Source organism: Rattus rattus, chromosome 3, assembly GCF_011064425.1.
Source record: "Rattus rattus isolate New Zealand chromosome 3, Rrattus_CSIRO_v1, whole genome shotgun sequence".
Taxonomy (NCBI): domain Eukaryota; kingdom Metazoa; phylum Chordata; class Mammalia; order Rodentia; family Muridae; genus Rattus; species Rattus rattus.
The window spans coordinates 148,834,151-148,855,713 of NC_046156.1; positions in this window are offsets into that span (position 1 = coordinate 148,834,151).

The window sequence follows — 21,563 nt, forward strand, 5'->3', positions numbered from 1 at the left end:
AAAATTGTAAACTGCTCTGACAGTCTTTAAAGTTCTTCCACAATCCTCCCCAAAACAGAGTCTGGTCTGTCATAGCAATACCCCACAATCCTGGTACAGACTTCTGTCTTAGTTAGGTTTTCTATTTCTGAAAACAAAGCAAAACCCATGACCAAAAAGCAAACTGCAGAGGAAAGAGTTCATTTGGCTCGAACTTCCATTATACTGCTCATCATCGAAGGAAGTCAGGATAGGAACTCAAACAGGGCAGGAACCTGGAGGCAGGAGCTGATATGGAAGCCATGGAGGGGTGCTGCTTACTGGCTTGCTTCCCCTGGATAGCTCAGCCTGCTTTCTTATAGAACCCAGGACCATCAACCCAGGGACAGCCCCACCCACAATGGGCCCTCCCCCCATCAATCACTAATTAAGAAAATGCCTCACAGCTGGGTCTTAGGAAGGCGTTTTCTAAAGTGAGACTCCGTCCTTTCGGATAACTCTAGCTCCCGTCAGGTTGGCATAAGATTAGCCAGCATGGCAGTTACTAAACCCACCCTTCCATGTTTTATAACCTTTGCAAATCCACGAAGTAACGAATCAAGGCAAACAAAAAATATAATAATAATAATTAAAACCTTCCCAAGCAAAGCAAAGCAAAAACAAACAAACAAAAAACCCATAAAGTTTTAACAATCCAGGACCTGAGTCACTCTAGACAAACCCGTCCCTTTGCCTATTGAAAGCTCAGGTCCTTAGCTGTGGTGTCCCACGCCCATGTGTGGTCTGGGTTTTTGCAGCAGATAACAGGTATGAAGACAGTCACCTTATTCCTAGGTAGTCTGGGAAGGAAGCAGACTGTGGGAACCTGGGGTTTGGGAAGGGAATTTAGAACGTCCGTGTCCTGCGAAACTGCCCCATAGCTGAGGCTGTCTTGCAAGTTCACCTCTTTCTGAGGAAGGTGGTCATCATTCTCTAACAAAGCCCCTGGAACTTCAGTGCACAAAATTACCCAGCAACATCACAACGAAGGCGTGGGGATTTCAATGATGAGTAAGTCTGCGCCTGCCTTTGCTTTCAGCACAGACAGCAGGGGTCCTTGTCCTGGTTTGAACACTGTGACCAACCCAGGTAGCCGGCCCCAGCATTTCCAGAAGAGCCTTCCTGGCACATACTGTAGCTTAGATCCAAGGCTGCACACAGCTCCTGAGTGTCTCTATTGTTCAGCAGATGACGCCACTAAAAGAATCAAATAAAAAGGATTAAACTGCTAGTAATTAGAACTGTTTCTGAAATGAGACATCACTAAGAAGGAAAAGTAACCTCCTTGGCTTAGCAACATAGCCGAGTCTGTTACCTTCTTCTGCAGCCTCACTTCCTGCCCCTCCCTTCACTCGATGGTATGAAGGCCACGCCCCCCAACCTCATACCATTGGTCAATTTTCAAATGTCCTTTCCTCCGGCCCTTTCCCTATTGTCTTTTGCTCCTTTTTCAATTCAGTCCAATTGGTTCATTTCCCTGAGGTTTCCTTCTTGATCTGGCATGAAATGGGCTCCCTACACTGCATCCAGGATTCTGTTTGGATGCAGAGCTGTTTCCTCCTCAAGAACATCAGAAAAGCCCAGATGCTGCCCTGCTCACTTGGCCCTCTTCTTGTAACCCCATTTCTGGCGGGAGAGGCTGAGTGCTGAAGTCAGGACAAATAAGAAATACTCAAGTTAATAAAAAAAATTAGTGAAAAAAGAAAAAAAAAAGAAGAAGTGAGCATCAGCGGCCCACACTGGTGATGAGGAAACGCCTGCCTCGACTCGCAATACAGCTAAAAGAAAATGTGGCTTATAAATGACGCACCAGAAAGCTTAAAAGAGAGCTGTGGTAAAAGGGATAAGTAAAACCACCTGTATATATGGTTTTATAACTTTCTCACCTTGTTTTTAAAAATCAATCAATGTAAAGTCATCTTAGTAGCCACATTTGTTTGTTTGTTTGTTACTGTTACTTTGCTTTGTAGGAAAAGAAGATACTTATTGTTAACAAGTTGCCCTACAGTTTCCCTTGGGACACTAAAATGCCCCTTAACTCAGGACTGTAAATGTTTGCCCACCTCACTAATCAATGCCTTGCAAGCTTAGTAGCCAAACAGCAGTGACACTTCAGAGACATCGAACTTGGTAATTTATTCCTTGACTGTCTTCCCAGACAATTAGAGCCCTAACAACTCTTGTGTGCTGAGCAAGCCTGGGGCTGCTCCTTCCCAGCAACTTTGCAAGAGGTGCTGTCAGAAAGCCTTAAAAACAATCACACCAGAGGAGGCCCCCAGAGAGTGTCTACACCTGAGCTAGAGGTGCTGGGCAGGGGCAGACTCCTGCCATGCACAGCATGACTTGTGAAAATGAAGTTCTGGTCCAGGGTTCTGGGGAGCCTGTAGCACCCTGCATTGGACTCTGCAGAAGTACGGTGATTCGACCAACAATGCCTGAATGGCAGATGCTTTATGTATACAGTCAAGTTTGCCATGGCACCATCCAAGTGATTTTAGGATTCTGGGCACACAGCAAGCCTGCTGAGGGCTGTTGACAGCCACACGCAGAGAGATTGCAGCACAATTACAGGGTGGTCAGCATTCAAAGAGAGCAATAGAAGATGTCGTGCGGGCCTTTCCTCTTGCAGATAAGCTGAGAGACCAGAGAGCTTAATGATTGCTTGCAGAAGGATCATACGGAGAGGTATATGTGTGTCCAATCTAAATTTGCCACCTTATGCTGGAGTTCTCTGCTGGCATAATCTAAATTGGCTATTTGCACTGTCCAAATGCATGAGTTGATTTTCAGAACTTTGTTTGACTCTTTGCCTGTGGGCAGCTTATGGTTGATTGACTGTGTCAGCTGGACCTATGGTCCTGCTCAAAGCTTCCACTGTTCATCACAAACAGGGCTCAGGGCCACCAGGTAACCCCTGCTGTTATGGTGTCATTCTGATACGCATCAAGCCTGGAGCCACTTATCTTTAGCCTAAAGGTCCTTGAGAGCTAATTCATGGAACTTACAGATGGGGAAGGAGGAGTGAAGGACTTCTATTAAGATCCTTATCTCTTAAAAAAAGAGAAAGAAACAAAGAAAGAATAAAGGAGACAGAAAGCAGAAAGGAAATATAATTACACTCACTTTGCTTCGACTTTCATCTCATTTCCAAGAGAAATTTGGAACCCTGGATACGATGGGGGCTGATTCCCATTGCACACAGTAAGCGTCTTTGAAGCTATTAGACAGAGTACATTAGGAAAGAGTGAGGGGAGGCTGTAGGAGAAAAATTAAAATGTTTTTCTTCCTCTTTGTAATTTTTCTTCATAATATATAGAGGGAAATCAAGGGGGAAAATGAAGGGTGGTCTCAAAGTAATCAGTGCCTCCCCATGCCCAAAACAAGATCTGAACCGGTGCTTATGTGGGCATTTATGTGTATAGCCCTGACTTGCGTCTAGTAGTGTCATTTCTCTCATGGTTACCTAAGGATAATACTTGTATCTTCATACTTGAGGTCCACAGCAAATACAGTTAAGATGAGCTGGCAGAGAGCATTCAGGGATCTACTCCCACCCCCAGCTTGGAGCAACCTGTAGGACTGCTCTCTAGGCACTCAGTACAAAACAAGGCCATCCAATCCAAGGTGACCAGAGGGCTTCAGCTCTGCCAGGAACAGTTGGATTTCTAACTTAAAAGGGCATAGTTTGCCCTTTATTTGAAGGATGGGTATGCAGGGTTCTTTGCTTCACAGGCAATCTTGAAATGATGAAGTCCTTTGATGGATTTTAAGTGAATTGTTTTGAAGAAACAGCCACAAATGACTCATCATATGAGATGGAATGGGATTGCTTCCAAGCAAGCATGTGTTCCAAGGTGGCCCTGTGCATGGATGGCACTTAGGATTCTAACATAACATGATTTGATGGTAACTTTTATATTTTCCTAAGAGTAATGTGAATTAATTTACAGCAAGATCCCTTAGAAGAGGACCTGGATCGCACACACCTGTCACGTCTACCTTCAAACTTCTGAATTCTGTTCATGAGGATCATGCAATTCCTCCTGCTTTAAGTTCTATGCCTTTCCTATACCATACAGTCCTTCTGCGGATGTCTCACGGTAATTCATTCTTACCTACTTCCCAGACCAGATTCCACTACTAACTGGCTTTTAGTGTTTTAGTTTCTTTTCCTTTTATTGTGATAACTACTCGCTGACAAAAGCAACTAAAGGAGAAAGGTTTATATTAGCTCTCTATTCAAGGTATAAATCACGATGACAGGAAGTCAAGGCAGTGGGAGCCTGAAGCAACTGGTCACACTGTATCTGTACTTAGAGGGGGGAAAGCAATGAATGCATGTATGCTAATGCTCAGCTTGCTCTTCCAGTCATATACAGGCTGGATTCTTCTGGCTAGGGAATGGCATCACCCACAGTGGGAGCATCAGTGAACATCTCCTAGTGAACATCTGTCTTGTTGAACTTAACTTTAACTATCACTGTAAACTATGCAGGTTGTTATGTGGTAGCAAATGCCACAAGCCCCAGGACAAGCTGGGGACATTGCTTGTGGGGCATTGCTGTTCTCTTTACCATGAGTCTTCATTCTAGGTCCCTATCAGAGACACTCTGGAACCTGGAGCAAAAAAAAAAAAAAAAAAAAGGATGGGGGAGGATGGCCCAGTGATTAAGAGAAACTGCTGCTTTTTCAGAGGACCTGAGTTTGATTCTCAGCACCCACCCTGAGATGCTCACAACTACTTGCAACTCCAGCTCCACAGGAATCTGATTCCTCTGGCCTCTACATGCACACATACTCACATGTACTTACTTACACACAGAAGCCCATATATTTAAAAATATAATAAATCTTTTTCTTTAATGTGATGGCCAAGATAGCCTGGGTCTGATAAGAGTCAGGTTAAGCCTTCTGAGAGCAATCCTCCCAGGGACCCAATTATCTCCCACTAAGCTTGACCTCTTAAAGGTTCTACTGCATCTCAATTTGTCGCACTAAGAACAGAAATCTCACACATGAGCAGTGCATCTGGGGTAAGAGGAAAGAACATATAAGGGTTGTTGTGTTAAGCAAGACAAGTCTGGTGACATAGGCAACTTAAACACTTCCCCCATGGCTGCACATGGGCAGAGCTGTGCCTATGACAACGCACCTCATTACCTCCACTGAATTCTTTCAACATCTTTTCTATTTTTTTTTCTATACTTTGGAGTTTGAGAAAATTCTTTGATTTTTTTAGATTCCCTCTGCTTCCAAATTGTTCCCATCTTAGGATGCTGTGTAGTGTTATGTAAGAAATCCTAATGTCACTTCAGAATACACTCAGTGAGGGCCCTGCACATACCCTATCAGAGTATGTATGGGACCACATGGGCTTTTTTATTCAACTGACACAGCACAGTTAAAGAGCATTTTAACTACATGTACAGTGCATGCATATACATGCTAGGTATGTCTATATGTCTATCTAAAGAGAGGCAATAGTGTTCTTATCCAACTATGGCAATCTGAAGAGACAAAAAGTCTGCCATATTATTTGCCAAGAGTCATAGTTACAGGAGAAACCCAGCTGTTCATCTGCTAATCTATAAACAAGGCTTTATGTTGCCGACACAATCACTGGAGGAAGCAGACTTTCTGTTTTAACTTTGAAATGTCTCACCTACCTTGAGATGGGTTACAAACACCGGCAAACATCAGGCAGACGTTGGAAGCAGACAGATTACCTGCGCAGCAGCACTTGACAAAGACCTCTCCTTGCAAACGAATATAAAATTCAAAAGTGTAAGTGAACGTGGGCGAGCCCATATTTCTCTTTCAGGTGTCAATGTTCCATCTCTAGGAAGTTCCCCAATGACTCCTCCTGCCTGACAGCATGCAAGGAAACACAGAGGCAGTCATCAATCTCACAGGGAAAGTGGTGTCTGCGATGGAAAAAGATCTCTACAGGAATTGTGATTCTGACTCCAGAAGATGAAAAATAGGGCACACTGAGGCAGAGAAGAGAAGCCCCATCCCCCGGTTGCACATTCTTATTCCTTCTAGTTCCTCTTGTCCTTAAATGAGATATTCTCATCAAATTGGTCAGTTTCCCTCAAATCTACAAGTTCATTCGCAGAGATGACAATGAACTCATAATTAATGTAGAACCCTTTGGTGCCATGCTGATGGGAATAGTTTCATAGTATGAAAGACATATGTTCTGGGCAGGACCTTCATATGCAGACTTCTGGGAGCCTATCTACAAGCGCAGCACCTTTGGAGAGAACTTGAGGGCATGCAGAGGCTAGCAGATAGGAACTGGGAGGTGGGGCCGGGGAGGAGCACAGCTATGAAGCAATGAGGCATTTTTTTCCCCTTGTGAGTTCTATTAGCAGATGGAAGTGGGGGACTAGTATGTACACCTGGGTTAGATGTTGTAGTGACGTATATTCTAGGCATTAAGGGTGACATAAAGCAACTGAAGATAAAAGGGAACAAGACACTCATGTTAGGGAATTTTTGTTCTCAAAGCAACTCATCCCCCACCTATGGTGAAATGGGAAAATCAGAAGAGAGACGCTTCTCTTAACTCGAGTAACAAAAACAACACCACGCTTTGATCACTTCAAAGGAAACAAAATACAGTAAGTGAGGAGACCCAGAGCTCCCCAAGGACTGACAGACAAGGAGTGTATTAGCTTGTGATGCGACATAACAAAACAGCTTTTGGAAGACTCAAAAATCATGCCCCAGAGGCTATCCATACCCAGTCAGGTGGGTGTGCTATGAAAGTTCACGGTCAGATCTTTGGCAGCCCTGCAGTTTTAGAGAGGGGCCATTGGTCTTGGTTGTAGAGCCCAGTCAGGCTGTAGAGAAGCCAGACACAGCCCTGTAAGGAGCACAGGGTGTCATCTGTCAAGTCAGAACTGAAATTTATCAATGATTTGGTTGCTATTCATGAAAACTAGGCGAAGATATAGCATGAATTAGCAGAAGGCTTTAAAATTGAGGCCAAGAGAATAATTCTCAGCCCACGAACAGGCTACTCTGGGTTTTCAGATCCCGAATCTGGGTTCAGACCCAAGACCAGAACCTGCACTTCAGAACCTTGCCACAGCAGCAAACCTGAGCAACCTTTCAATCAACACAGCCCAGAAAACTTACGGAGACCACAAAGTCGGCCTCACCCGTACTACTGACACTTCATGCTCGATTCAGGAATGAACAACTCTGCAACCATCCAAACCATTATTTAAACCCTTTGAAACACCTGTGGGATTTCAGCAAACGTGAAGCTCGTGACATAGTGGACTTGGTGTTTGACTTAAGATTTTAGTTGATTCTAGGCTTTTTGTTTTTCTTTGGAAGCAATTAGAGGATTAAGTTTATTTTTAAGGGTTTGAATTTCAGGAGAACTTAATTTATCTCTCTGTTTATATATAAAAAGTATGAATGAGTACTTGGAAGGAATTTGTCTGCTTCGTAAGTCTTCATTTGTCTTGTTCATAAGTCTTTCCTGTGAGGGATGTAAAGTGTTTCATGTATATTTATTTTGCTTTGAAAATGTGTGTAATATGTCATTAAGAATTGTGCTGATTGGGGACTAGAGAGACGGCTCAGCAGCTGGGAGCGTTGCCTTTCTTTTAGAAGACTGGAGCTTGGTTGCTAACACCCAAGATGGGTGACTTCCACACCAGGGGACCTAATGGCTTCTTCTGGCCTTGATGCACACCTACACACACACACACACACACACACACACACACACACACAAGAGAGATCTTTTAAATTTGCAATGAAGTCTCTTTTTAAATATCTTTTGAAATTGTAATTAAGTCTAAGTTTAGTTGACTATTCAAGTAAGTATCATTTCTTTAACAAACAAATACTAAGAAATAATTCCAAGCAGTCAGTCTTGCTTTTATACTAAAATCACTAAACTTATTTGTTAAAACAAATGCATCATTGTAATGGCTCAAGGAAAGGGAGTGGAGGGTTGACTGAACATCAACTTAAAAATCGTGCTAAGAATATCTCACCTTTTCTGAGATGAAATTTTATTTTTAAAAAAGTCTTAATTATTGTATGTACACCTCCAACAGACTCATAAATGTGTCATGGTATTTTTTTTTGCTTTGACATTCAAATAAGGTTGTTTTGTGGGAGTTTTGTTAGTTTTTTGAAAGGAGAAAAATGACTCCGACATTTCATCTGACTTTCCAGCGTTGCCTGCCTCATGCACCTTTCCTAGTGCAGCAGCAAACTCACATCCGCGCAGCGAACACCGAAAATAGTGGCGCACGGATGACAGCTTCGCAGTTCACCTTTCTAAAGGTGTATCTTTCCCGATCTAATTAGTGTGTTTACATAGCAACCGGAGCGTTTACACTCTCAACCTTCTTCTTGTCGTGAAGTCTTGTACAGACAACTCAGCTGTCTGTGTAGTGATGGTGTTGAGATTTAACTGAACTCTCTTGGGGCCACTTTGTAAATTCCTACCTCCTTTTTAATAGGGCGAGCCGAAAGCCTCACCTTAACTCATAGGTCTGGTCACTCCTTTATATGACTGTATCATGATTGTTTTATTGAGGATGGACGGACTGCAGCAATACAAATAAAGCCCAGGATGAGTGAACAGCTAAAGCAATCTGTTCCCCAAGCTCCTCCTCCTCACAGTCCAGAGGGCTCTGCTTCCGCTCAGAGCTGCACAGCATCACCACCCTCACCTCGTGTAGAGTTAGGGATGGAGCCGATGCTCTGTCACCTCTCTTGCCAGCTCTTCACACACCCCTATATCTTTTAGAGCTTATGCCCACAATACTTATAGGATACTTAAAGTAATCCCTATAAACATACACAATCATAAATCTACCTCAAAATATGGTTGCTTTTTCATTCATGATTTCCCATTATGTATAGCATAACCAATTAACAAAATATAAACAACAATCACACATCCTCCTCTAGCTCCCATGTCTCCCAGGAGTGAATCCCTTCCAGTAAGAATTTTTTGGCAGGTGGGGCAATTTCACCAAGTCATTTGGAATGTATATACTAAGAAAGCCCACAGGTAGGAAGCCATCAGAGGGGCCACCCACCGTAGCTGGGGGCCAATACTTATTACAAGGGCTGTGAGTTCCATGAACAATATGAGGCAGTCTGAAAATGTCTAATTGTTTCTTACTGACATAATGCATCTATGTCTTTCTTACCATAGTAGTTTCACTCCTGCCTTGAAATAACTCACATGGCCACTGCGTTACTGAATTAGGGGCATAATTCCCACTTACATTTAAGTCAGGAGGGAAGGAACAAAAGATCTACCAACATATTTTGATAAAATGTTTTGAAACTGAAGACTTGATGGCACCAAATGGTAAGTGTTTGGTCCTGAGGCCATTGCTTCTTCAGGGGAGTGAGCAAATGTCTATCCTCACGCATGCTGCTCTCCCAGGAGCTTTTTGAGAGGATTACGAGCTTTCTGATAGCATTTACTTTACTATTTTAAAAAACACCAAAAAGCATTTTTTAAGAATATGTGTTGATGAATCTGAAATATGAGATGCATTTTATTAATATTCAACAGGGGAGAAACTACAAAGGGGAGCTTGGATATGACCTACAGACCTACTCCTCTCCACTCTTGGACCACTTCCTCCTAGATGATCCTAATAATAGACCAGAGGTTATAAACCAGGGGCGACTGTCCCCAAAAGGACACTAGACACTGATCTAAGCCTGTTTGATTGCATAGGAAGGATGTTGCTCATAACTAGTGGCAAGGATGCTGCTCAGAGAAGCTCCCTCATCCAGGATCAGTGAGCCAGCTCTCAATGCCCATAGCACAGAGATTGAGGAAACCATGCAGACAGAACATGCATTGACCTAGGCTTAGATGGCAGTGAGCAGGAGTTGCTTTATGTCTATACTGACCTTACAAATTAGTCAAACTATATGGAAAAATACATTTTCAGAGTAAGATAGAATATTGCCCAATGCATGGGTCTTTGCAATGGGAATTCCATTTTGGTGTTTTGATTAGAGTATGATTCGAATGTATTTCCCCAAAGGACTAATTGTAGGTTGATGTTATGCAGGTGAAGGCAGGTACAGGAAACAAGTTCATAGACTTGACGAGAATGAAAGTATGACAGGAACTAACAAAACCAGCCGGTGATGAACGATGAGTACAACTGGCTTTGGGCAACATGAGAAAGTGATGGATCCTTCAGTGTTATGTTACTACAACAAAATACCTGAGACAACCAAGTCATAGAGAGAATTTGCTTATTTGACTCAGTCTGGGAAGTTCAAAGGCATGCTGAGCAGAGTACACAGTAGCACGGCATGATGGGAGCATGTGCAGGAACAAGGAATCACATATAGTGCCAGAGGAGGAAGAAAGGAAGAGAGCAGAACCTTTTCTGTGGGGACTTACTCCATAACATCCCACCAGGCCTACCTGTTTAGATCCCACAGTGCCATTCTATACGCAGGGGACCAGGGCTTTGCCTATGAACACTTGGTAAGTGCTCACGTTTCACTGACCCCAGAGCAGGTGGGATGAGTTAGGGATAATGCGGTCACCACCCAAAGGTTATGCCTCCCAGAGAAGTGAGGGCCCTGAGGGCCAGCTCTGCTGTGCCTCAATATCCAAGCTGGGCTGCATAAGCAAGAAAGCTCTGAAACTGGGGGTCATGAGCATAGTGCCTGGGGGATACACATGTAAGATGGAAGGCTGGAAGAAAACAATCAAGTGTTAAGACCGCTCTGGGGAGATCCAGATCTGCATCATGGGTACTGAGTGTCTCCAGAGACCATAGCTCAGAAGCAGGAGGAGGGAATCCGTAAACAAACCCTCATTCTAGATCTCTAGAATGGCTTTCACAACTTGAAGGGTAAGGGTAGAGCAGATTCCAGGACACTGGGTGTATGGAGTAGGTTTGGATGAGCATGTGAGAGACAGCTGAAGTGAGGATACGATGGTGAAGGGGAGATTGCTACCAGATGTACCCCTGAAAGTGAGGTACTGGCACCTGAGAAATGGCAAGAGGAGGAGAATCAGAAATCCTGGTCAGTCTTCAAGTGTCTCTCTCTCTCTCTCTCTCTCTCTCTCTCTCTCTCTCTCTCTCTCTCTCTCTTCCTCTCATACTAACACTATATTCGCTGACTGAACAGCAAGGAAGTCCCAGCCATTTTCTGGGCCGCCCTTTATGTCAACTATCATGACTCTATTTACATAGATTATCCCTGTCCATATCCCTATAAAATTCACATGTTGAAATCCTAATGTACAAGGTGATACAGCAGGAAGTGTGGCTTTGAAGGACTGATTCGTATGTAAGGGCAGAGCCCTCGTAAGTGAGATTAGTACCTTTTATAAAAAAATCTAGAATATGCTTACTTTTTATTTTATTATTATGTTTAAAAGGAAAACATACAAAATGTAAAAATATCCATGGTTCTTAAAGGTCCCTGCAAACACATTCTATAGCCTACAAGGAGCCAGTGGTTTGCATAAGAGTTACTTGAACAAAGCTATTTCAAATTCCTCTTTTTTCATTTTATTTTATTTTCATTGGTATTTTATGTATTTGCATTTCAAATGTTATTCCATTCCCCCCCTTTCCATACCCCTTCTTCCTTCCTCCTGCTTCTATGAAGATGTTCCCACTCCCACCCACCCACTGCCACCTCAATGCCCTGGCATTCCCCTACACTGGAGAAATGAACCTTCACAGGACCAAGGACTTCTCCTATTGATGCCAGACAATGCCATCCTCTGCTACATATGTGGCTGGAGCCATGGGTCCCTCAATATGTACTCATTAGTTGGTGGTTTAGTCCCTGGGAGCTTGGGAAGGGGGGTCTGGTTGATTGATACTGTTCTTACTATGGGGTTGCAAACCCCTTCAGCTCCTTCAGTCCTTTCTCTAACTCATCCACTGGAGTCCCCATGCTGCAAGCATTCTCATCTGTCTCAGTAAGGCTCTGGCAAAGCTTCTCAGGAGACAGCTATATCAGGTTCCTGTCAGCAAGCACTTTTGGCATCAGCAATAGTATCTGGGTTTGGTGGCTGCATGTGGGATGAATCCCCAGGTGGGGCAGTCTCTGGATGACCTTTTCTACAGTTCCTGCTCCACTCTTTGTCCCTGTATTTCTTCCCATGAGTATTTTGTTCTCCCTTATACAAAGGACTGAAGCATCCATATTTTGGTCTTCCTTCTTCTTGAGCTTTGTATAGTCTTTGAATTGTTTTTTGAGTATTCCGAGCTTTTGGGCTAATATCCACTTATCAGTGAGTGCATACCATGGTGTGTTCTTTTGTGACTGGGTAACCTCACTCAGGATGCTATTTTCTAGTTCCATCCACTTGCCTAAGAATTTCATGCAATCATTGTTTTTAATAGCTGAATGCTACTCCATTGTGTAAATGAACCACATTTTCTGTATCCATTCCTCTGTTGAAGGACATCTGGGTTCTTTTCAGCTTCTGGCTATTATAAATAAAGATGCTATGAACATAGTGGAGCATGTGTCCTTGTTATATGTTGGAGCATCTTTTGGATGTATGACCAGGAGTGGAATAGCTGGGTCTTCAGGTAGTCCTATATCCAATTTTCTGAGGAATTGCCAGAGAGGTTTCCAGAGTAGTTGTACCAGCTTGCAATCCCACCAACAATGGAGGAGTGTTCCTATTTCTCCCCATCCTCGCCAGTATCTGCTGTCACCTAAGTTTTTGATCTAAGCCATTCTGACTGGTGGGAGGTGAAATCACAGAGATTAGTACCTTTATTAAAAAAGACCCAGAGAGCCACTTCTACCATGTGAAGACCCAGTAAACCAGTACCATCTAACCATCTGAGAGGGACAGAGCCTCAGTAGACACAAAGCCTGAGGTGCTGAGATGTTGTACTACTTATACTCTGGCACTGGGAAAGAATACATATTTTGGGTTTGTTTGACACAAATATATACATAATAGGAAGACACTGAAAAGACACAGATGGTGACATTCAAACCAAGGATAGAGGTTGCAGGAAAGATTCCTCTCCATAGCTTTCCAACAATGTGATATTGAACTTCAACCTCCAGAATTAAGAAAATACATGATGTTGACTGAATCCCCAGTCTGTGGGGTGTGCAATAGTGTATGTGTACAAGTGAGCAGATGTACATGCCCATGCATGCACACCGCATCCACAGGAGGACATAAGGTATCCTGTTCTATCACTTGGCTACTGCTTCCCTTAAGATAAGTTCCCTCACTGAATCCGCAACAAGACTGACAGTGAACTACACAGATCCTTTTTCTTGTCTTCATCTGTCCTCCTGCTGGCAGTAAAAGTACTGATGCAGCCACATTTAGCTTTTTCTGTGAATGCTGGGGGTTTGAACTCATGACCTCATGCTGGTACTGAAGGTATGCTAACCACTAAGCCAAATCCCCAATCCTGTGGTAGTTTTGATAGCAACCCGAGCGTAGAAATGCAGGATGCTATTTTTTAGCATTTATTTTCTTGCTAACCCTACTATGACTAGATCAGAAGAGGAAATCATCTTAGATCCAGAGGGCTCTGGATGTTAAGTTTAGCAGGGTGTACCATAGGTGACTAAATTATAAAAGGCCTATGTTTTTTTAAGCCACTTTATTGGGGGTCTTTGATATAACAGCCTAACCTTTATCTTAAAGATACATCTTGCATTCAAAGCACACCTAACTGTAAAATAGATTTGCATATGATTTTCAAAGAGAGCTTCAAAATGAATCAGACATGATCTCTCCCCATGCTTCTATATCCTAAGTATAAGATTTGAAGTCTCATCCATCATGTCCATTTCTGCCATTGAAACTAAGTTTTCTCATCCATACTAAGTTCTTACTCTCAGTCTCACTGGTCTATGTACTGCATAATAATCATGGATATTAGCTTTGAGCCTTCACATATGTGTTTTCCATTTGGGATGCCCATGGTGGACAGGAAACTATAAAGTCTCATGGGGACTGATGCCCATCAAGGCAGGGAAGAGAAAATGCAGTGGGAAAAGGGAGTTAAGGTGAATAATAGGACAGGAAGTGCTAGATGGGGTGGGAATGGGATGCGAAGAGGGATAAAGAACAGTGGTGACCTTACAGAATAGCTGTGTGGAAATATACCTCTGTAGAAACTTCCTAATATGTTAAATCCTATTATAGTCATAGTATATAATCATAAATTTATATTAAAATATATATATTATTTAAGTGGAGCTACCCTATAACAGAGCAAACCCCTACTCTATAGTACAAGCTAACAAATAGCCCAGGGACAGCGCACAAATATCTAGGAATGGTAACCCCTTTTGGAGGTGTTATCTGGCAATGTCCTACAGTTACCCAAACATTGTAGGCTATTGCTACCTACCTCCCTCTCCCTCTCCCTCTCCCTCTCCCTCTCCCTCTCCCTCTCCCTCTTCCTCTCCCCTCCATCCCTCTCTCTCTCCCCATAGATAGATAGATGATTATGATATATAGAGATGGATAGATGGATAGATAGATAGATAGATTTGTGTTTGTGTGTGTGTGTGTGTGTGTGTGTGTGTCTATCCTTCCTTCCTCTTTTGCTGCCTCCCACCACCTCTCTCTTCTATTTGTCTGACTTCTCTTGATGGAGAGTCAAAAAAGAAAAAGTTAAAAAAAAAAAGAAGAAGAAGAAGAAAAGAAAAAAGTTCCCAAAACTGCAATACACAGTAGTAACTAAGTTCTCTCATGTTAAGAAATGTCTACGGGAGGTATTAAGCTGGGATATCTGCATGAAATTCTGAACAGCAAACCAGAACTGTGTGATCCGTCTTTGTATTCTGAAGCCTGTTTCTCATGCAGATGCCCCATGAAAGTGCAAAAGGGGGGAACAGTCTACATTGCAGATCAAAATTAAAACTCACTGAGGCATTGGTCTGCATCTGCATCTGCATCTGCAGACCAATCCGTCAGTCTTACACCCGTTTTCTCTTTAGGATGAAGGGCAACACAGATGCATCTGAACCAATCTACAACTTATCTTCTCCACTGCCCATGTGCACTTGCAGAAGTTTAGTCTCTCACTGAGCTAAGTAGAAGATAAAATGTGGAAAAATCATAATTCTTTTCCTGGCTCTGGCAGAGAAAATGCATGTGACCTTGGGGGTGGGAGGTAGTATCTTTTCCCTGTCTTTCTCTCCTCATTTTCAAAGCAGAGAAAGCAAAATTCCATTCATTTAGTAATAAATTATCCCATTACTGACTATAAACAGTTATTGTTTAGCCTTTATTTCTGCAATCTGTCAGGACATTCTGAAATTTCTCTATAAAACATACAACTTAATGCACTGTTTCTCCTTTCTTCTTTTGCATGGTGTGTCTGGAGGAGGCAAGGCAGAAGGGTGAACACATGGACGGGGTAAATGAAATGCTATTTAATTTATTTTCAAATGGCTGAGGAAATGTAATTAAGCCCCCTAAAAGCCTTCCAAATAAACTTCTCTTTAAAAAGTGGAAAGGGAGATTGGAACTTACTGAAGTAGTAAACCAGAGTCCTGGACACTTGGAGATGAGGACCAGATTGGCACAGCCAGCAACTCATGGAAGCCAGGAAGGCAGCAGCACAGGAAGGAAATGTATTTTGTATCTGAAGACTTGAGCTCAGATTCGTGTGAGCACTCCCCCCACCATCTTTTCATCTCCTCTCTCTTCTATCTCCCCTCTCTCTCCCCTCTCTCTTCTCTTTCCTCCCCCCCACTCTTTTTCCCCCTCCTTTTTGACTCCCCCTCCCTCCCTTCTTCTCTCTTTATCTGATCTTCATGCTCATACAATTAAATGTGTTTATATGTTTTCATATAATGGTAAAAGCCAAGGCTGTCTCCAAAGCCACAGAAAGACAGCACTGTGGTAGCCCTGTAACCCTCTAGAGAACCCTCCTTCTGTTATGTGTACCCGGGGCAAAGGACAATGGGGGAACTCTGAGAAACAATAACCTCCAGAGAGTCTGTACTGTTTTTCCAGTTAAATTTACTTTCTTTTCAGAAAGGGCCATTTTAGAGCCGGGGCAACTACAAATGCAGCTGCCTGATACCTTGTGTGCATTTCCAGCCTTATGGCTGGGTTAGCTTCACTGTAGTCATTGAATTCCTCAAGATAGACATTTTTCTTTGTATTTTGCCAAGATTTGTTCTCTTCAGGAAATTCATGCTAAAAAATAATAATAAAGTAGAATAATGCACGCCTCTATTTATATTCCAGGGCTCTGTAATCCTAACTGTTTGAAATGGGACTAGTCACTCTCTTAGGGTCATTAATCTTCTTGAAATTTACACACCACAGGAGCTGGTGTTATTAGGACCCTTTAATATATACACTTCCCTAACGTGTACAGGTGAAGGGCCCAATTTTAAGCAGATTGTGGGCTGTCATGTACTGGTATGACTAAAGTGATCAAGGTAAAAATTTCATCACCCAAACGTTATTGTAAACATTTTTAAATGAAATAAGTGTAAGTAAAATAAGTTTCCATTAAGCAGTGACTATCTTACAATCTACAGTTTATCAACTGTCATGTACATAGTGCTGTATGCTTTCCTGCCTGTCAATATGACCATGTGTAAATGTGTTCCCTCAGTATTTTAAAAGATAGTATACAATGTTAATCAGACATAAAATATGACTGTAAATGAATTATAATTGATTTTATTGGGTCATTGAACCAAAGATAGCAAAGATCTAATTTAATATTATATTATCAAAATAAAGACATTGAAACTAAAATAAGCTCAAAATAGTGACCAAGAATAAAGTAGAATTAAAACACAATATAAAACCGCTTTTAAAATAATAGTCTCAAAGCATAGATAAACATAAATTGAAAATCTCTTGCTTTTTCTCCTGCGAACATCCTCAAGACAGCACAATATTCCTGTTCGTGTGGGATGCTTATCAGAAAGAGTGAGAAGTCACACATTCAAGGAAAACCATTTCTCTGTGGTATGTAATAAAAATCAAAATTACTAGAACTGTTCCAACCATCAGCTCGCTTGGCCTGTTTGGAAGTCTTCAGTAAAGTTTCCCTAGGTATGCACAAGAGCCAGGAAACCTCGAAACAGTTCAGTGTTCCAATGGTGATATAATTTATAATTTTTACATTTTAAGGATGTTTCCAGTAAAAGTGCTTCTACTAAGGTAATAAAAAAGTACATATTCAAATAAAATACACTGAGAACAACAGTGGCTAATTTGCAGTTAGTCTGGTGATAAAGGGTATTCGTTACTTCATTCTTTCTATCTCCCAAATTGTCTACAATACACAGTCAGTATTAGAAAACTACTCTCTGCAGACAAGCTTTAATTGTAACAGGAAGAACTATGCCAGTTCTTGGGGAAGAAAAATCAACTCTCTTCCCCATCTATAAAGCCTGATAGACACAACAAAGACCAGCCTGGCAAGATACACCCGTGGGTGCATTAGTGGCATGAAAGTTAAAGGGGTAAGCAACTACTTTGTGACTGGATTTAAGACTTGCTCTGCAAGAGGAAACACAGGCCTAATGCTATAAATTTGACTGAGAATTCATGGCTAGAGAACTCGTAAGCTTAGGGTTAAATCTATTATTACTATTTTGCAAAATTGACTTGATATCAAACTGTTTCCTAAGTCTGTATCTCTATCCCCATAAACAAGTGCAGATCTCGGCCCTCATGAGAGGTGCATCTTTGCTGAGTGGACAGAAACTAACATAAAGACTCAGACCTAGAAGCACACAGAACAAGTGACAGTGAAGTGCTCAGCCTTTAAGTGGGACACCTATATCAGATCGCTTCCTCCAAGGCTCAGGAAGCATCACAGAAGAGGGTGTGGAAAGATTTTAAGAGTCAGATTTCTGCTACATAATACTGTCTTCTGGGAATGATAGGACTAATCTTCTTATGAACTCATAGCACTGTGGTTACATCCAGAAGACATGCACAAGATGGACCCAGTCCAACCTGGATGGGAGAGAGGCATATGAGTCCCCCACACCCATCTGAGAAGCTATTGACATTTGATGACTTCTTGGGGTAGGAGAATTGATCTTCATTAGAGATATGGCCGTAAAGAGGAGATTGGCTGTGTTCTGGTGAGTAGCCTCACATCCATGCATAGATGGGCAGCAACTAACTAGACTCAGAAGACTAAGACATGAAGTTGTGAGAAAGGGTTGAAAAGGATCCAAAGAAGTTAGAGATGGGGGACTGAATATGATAGAAATACATGTATGCATGTATGAAATTCTTGAAGAATAAGGAAAAAATATCTTAAAATAGTAACTTCGATGTAATCGTTTCTCCCAACTTGGCTAGTATTTTTTATTTGCTAAATACCACACTTCACTGGGTCTATGTGATTCAAAATCTTCTAAAAGGGTTTGTGTGGTCAGCAGAATCTTAATGGAAATTAGGTGCAAGCACATACACTGTTTAAATTTCCGGTGAGTGAACAGCAGTGTTAGTCACATAGAGAGATGCCCTCAGCTGAGCATAGCAATGGTGCCACATGCTGGGATGAGAATGGACTTTATTTTTATTTTGCACAGACCTATATCTTTTACTTCTGTGTTGACTTTGTACCTTTCTGTTATCTTGGGGAAACTTTGCCTTTTAATGAAATCTTGATATGATTAATAAACGTATATATATTTTTGTTTGGGGACATGCTTGAGAATTAGACAGTGGTAGTGGCCGTGTGTTCCTGCCAGCCAGTAAAGTCACCCACTGAGCTGTAGTACTTTAGGATAGAAATTTTATTCTATGTGAATTATGTTTTAAAACAAAGTCAGAAGACACTGCAGAAGCACCTCAGATTTAGGACTGAGCTTTCTGGAATGGTTTCGCCTCCTCCTCCATCACCACTGGGCCCCTTCTGGCTCAACAGCAGAGCATGGTGCCAAATGTAGGCAGGGACAATTAGCACAGGCTATGATGTCCTCAAGGGTTTCTCTCCCACAGCTGAGCTCTTGAGAGTCATGTAGGAGTGAGCAAGCAGGCAGAGTGTCAGCCCACATTAGTGGAAACTCATGGGAAGGAAGTTTCTTCCCTCATTAGGACAGGAAATGTCCTTGCTTGTGTAGGATTGGAAACTTAGCCACATTTCAAGGCATGTGTCCTCAGTATGGCCACCCCCAGCTCTTTAGCCAACCTTAGTTAACCCCCAGCGATGCTTGTACTATCTGTCTTTTGTTGCATAATTGACCATCATAGAATTTGGTAGCTTAAGATATCCAAGGCATATGTAGTTTATGATCCTGCAGTTCTCAGATAAGGCTCTTGCAGCTCGCACTCCAGGTGTTCAGGTTAGTCAGCTGCTGTAAGCTGGGATAACTGGTCTACTTTCCCTTTCTTTGCCCAATGAGTGATTCTGGACTCTTTGCACAGTAGAACAGGCTTCCAAAAAGACTAGTGGTGTTGGTAATGCCAAAACCCACACAGATGACATGTCATGGTCACCCAATTTGGACCCAGAGAAACAGGAATCACACCCTACTGCTGGCTGAAATGACATAGAGTCATATTGTAAGACCTGGGATACAAATTGGGAAAGCTAGAAAAATGTGGAGATTCATGGGCTCTCTGTTTGAAGAGTGAACCAATTTTCCCAGAGGGCCATAAGAATATAATGACTTAATAACTTCAAAACTATAGAATATTGAAAGCATTTTCACTAGAGAAGCATCCCCAAAGGAGTCGAAGTATGGCTGCACCTTCCCTGTTGTCATACCTGGAGAGCTGAATGTGGAGAGTTAACTAGATGAGAGGTAGACTACAGCTGACTCAGGGCTGTTGGTAGAGACTAAAGGACAAGGCATGCAGACTCAACTCCTAGTGCCTCCAAGTCCAGGTACTGAGCAAGGCTATGCTTGATAAAGTAATAAACTACTTATGTGCCTCAGTTTCCCAGTCCTCAAAGGCACAATAAGCTAGTTACAGCACGCGTTTCTTTATATCTATTTTATATGAGCTCAATTCCACAGAGTGAGTTCAAAAAGATACTGGACAACAAAGCAATTACCTCAAAACTCAGCAGAATTGGGGTACGAGTTCCACCCAAGCATGTCCTCACCCTAGGATCATTCAATAAACTGACTATAAGTACTACTCAGTCTGCATCCCCAGGCACTGTGATTCAGTAGGTCTGGGTTGTGCAGAAGCCTGTCATTTTTGCCAGCCTCTTCATTTGTCTGGAGAAGTTTGGTTTCATTACCTGGGGCATGAGGTCACCGTATCTACCGTGTCTGGCTTCAGTGTGTGTTCTAATAGACAGTGTAGTATGTTGAAGCAGATCCCATAATCTCAGCTAATCATAGAGGGAGAAGCTCTGAGGGAGATAATTTTGTTAGGGTCTGTCTACTTTCTTCACTAGGATCTCAGTTCCAGTCTTCTAGGCATCTCCTGATCACCCTTGAACTCTAGGATTCTCTCATTACTCTATTGGTAAGACCACATGAAGGTGAAAATTGCAAAGACCCCACAAAAAGATTGTTAATGAGATAGACATTAATTTGCTCCTATCAAAGCGTCCCAGTGCTGGTATGAGTCAGTTCCTTATAAATGTACAGGAGCTCACCTGTTCCCTTATCCTTCTGCTGCCTCACTGTATAAGGTGGGAACACACGCAAGCTCTCAAACTCACGTCTTCGACACAGGGAATTGTGTCACAACTGGTCACACAGAAAGGAAGCCCCAAGAGAGGAACCAAGGATGAGCCACTCTATTGTAGAACGATGGCCCAGGATCTGAGTCTCCACAGAAGGAAGAGAATTGGAAAGTGTAGCAGAGGTAATCCTTCCCGTGACTAAGCTATGTCAAAACATGTGACTGTATCTACTACAGCTTGTGAATAGTCTCTCACTTACTAGCATTCCTTGTAGAATTCTTCATTAAAGTAGTGAAAATATAAAATATTAAGTGCCCAATAAGAAAGACATCATTAACTCAGTTATGGGACATCAACTTAATAATCTAAAATCATCAGAAAGATTGGTCACCAAGAATATATTATCATTTGTAGCTAGAAATGGAGGTTTCTAGAATCTTCTACCTTCTTTCCTAAATTCCTAAGAAGCACAAATGCAGACCTGAGACCTTGGCCCTAAAGGGAAGTCAATTCCTCAGCCAGAGAAGACAACCCAGGGAACACAATGCATTTAAGATGAATACACTCGGGCTTCATTCACTGTGAATTTAAACTCTATGAAACAAATTCCTCTGGGAAATAATGACAGGAGAGCAAAATCAAGAAAGCATTTTCTGTCCCTTAGACATCTGCTGCAAAGCTGCTTCAGCCCACAAGCTCAGGACTCACCAGAATTGGGCTGTAAGTAATTCTCTTCTGTCCACATTCCTGGGCACTCCAGTGTCTAATCTACACAGAAACACAAAAATGACAAGAACTGCTTCCTGGATGATGCTCACTGAGGTGCAAAGCTGAACAGGAGGAAGGTGCCAATGTGAATCCTGCTGATGGTATAGGTAAAGAACTGCAGCTTTAAGCACATATCTTGGTTCTAAGCACGAAAGC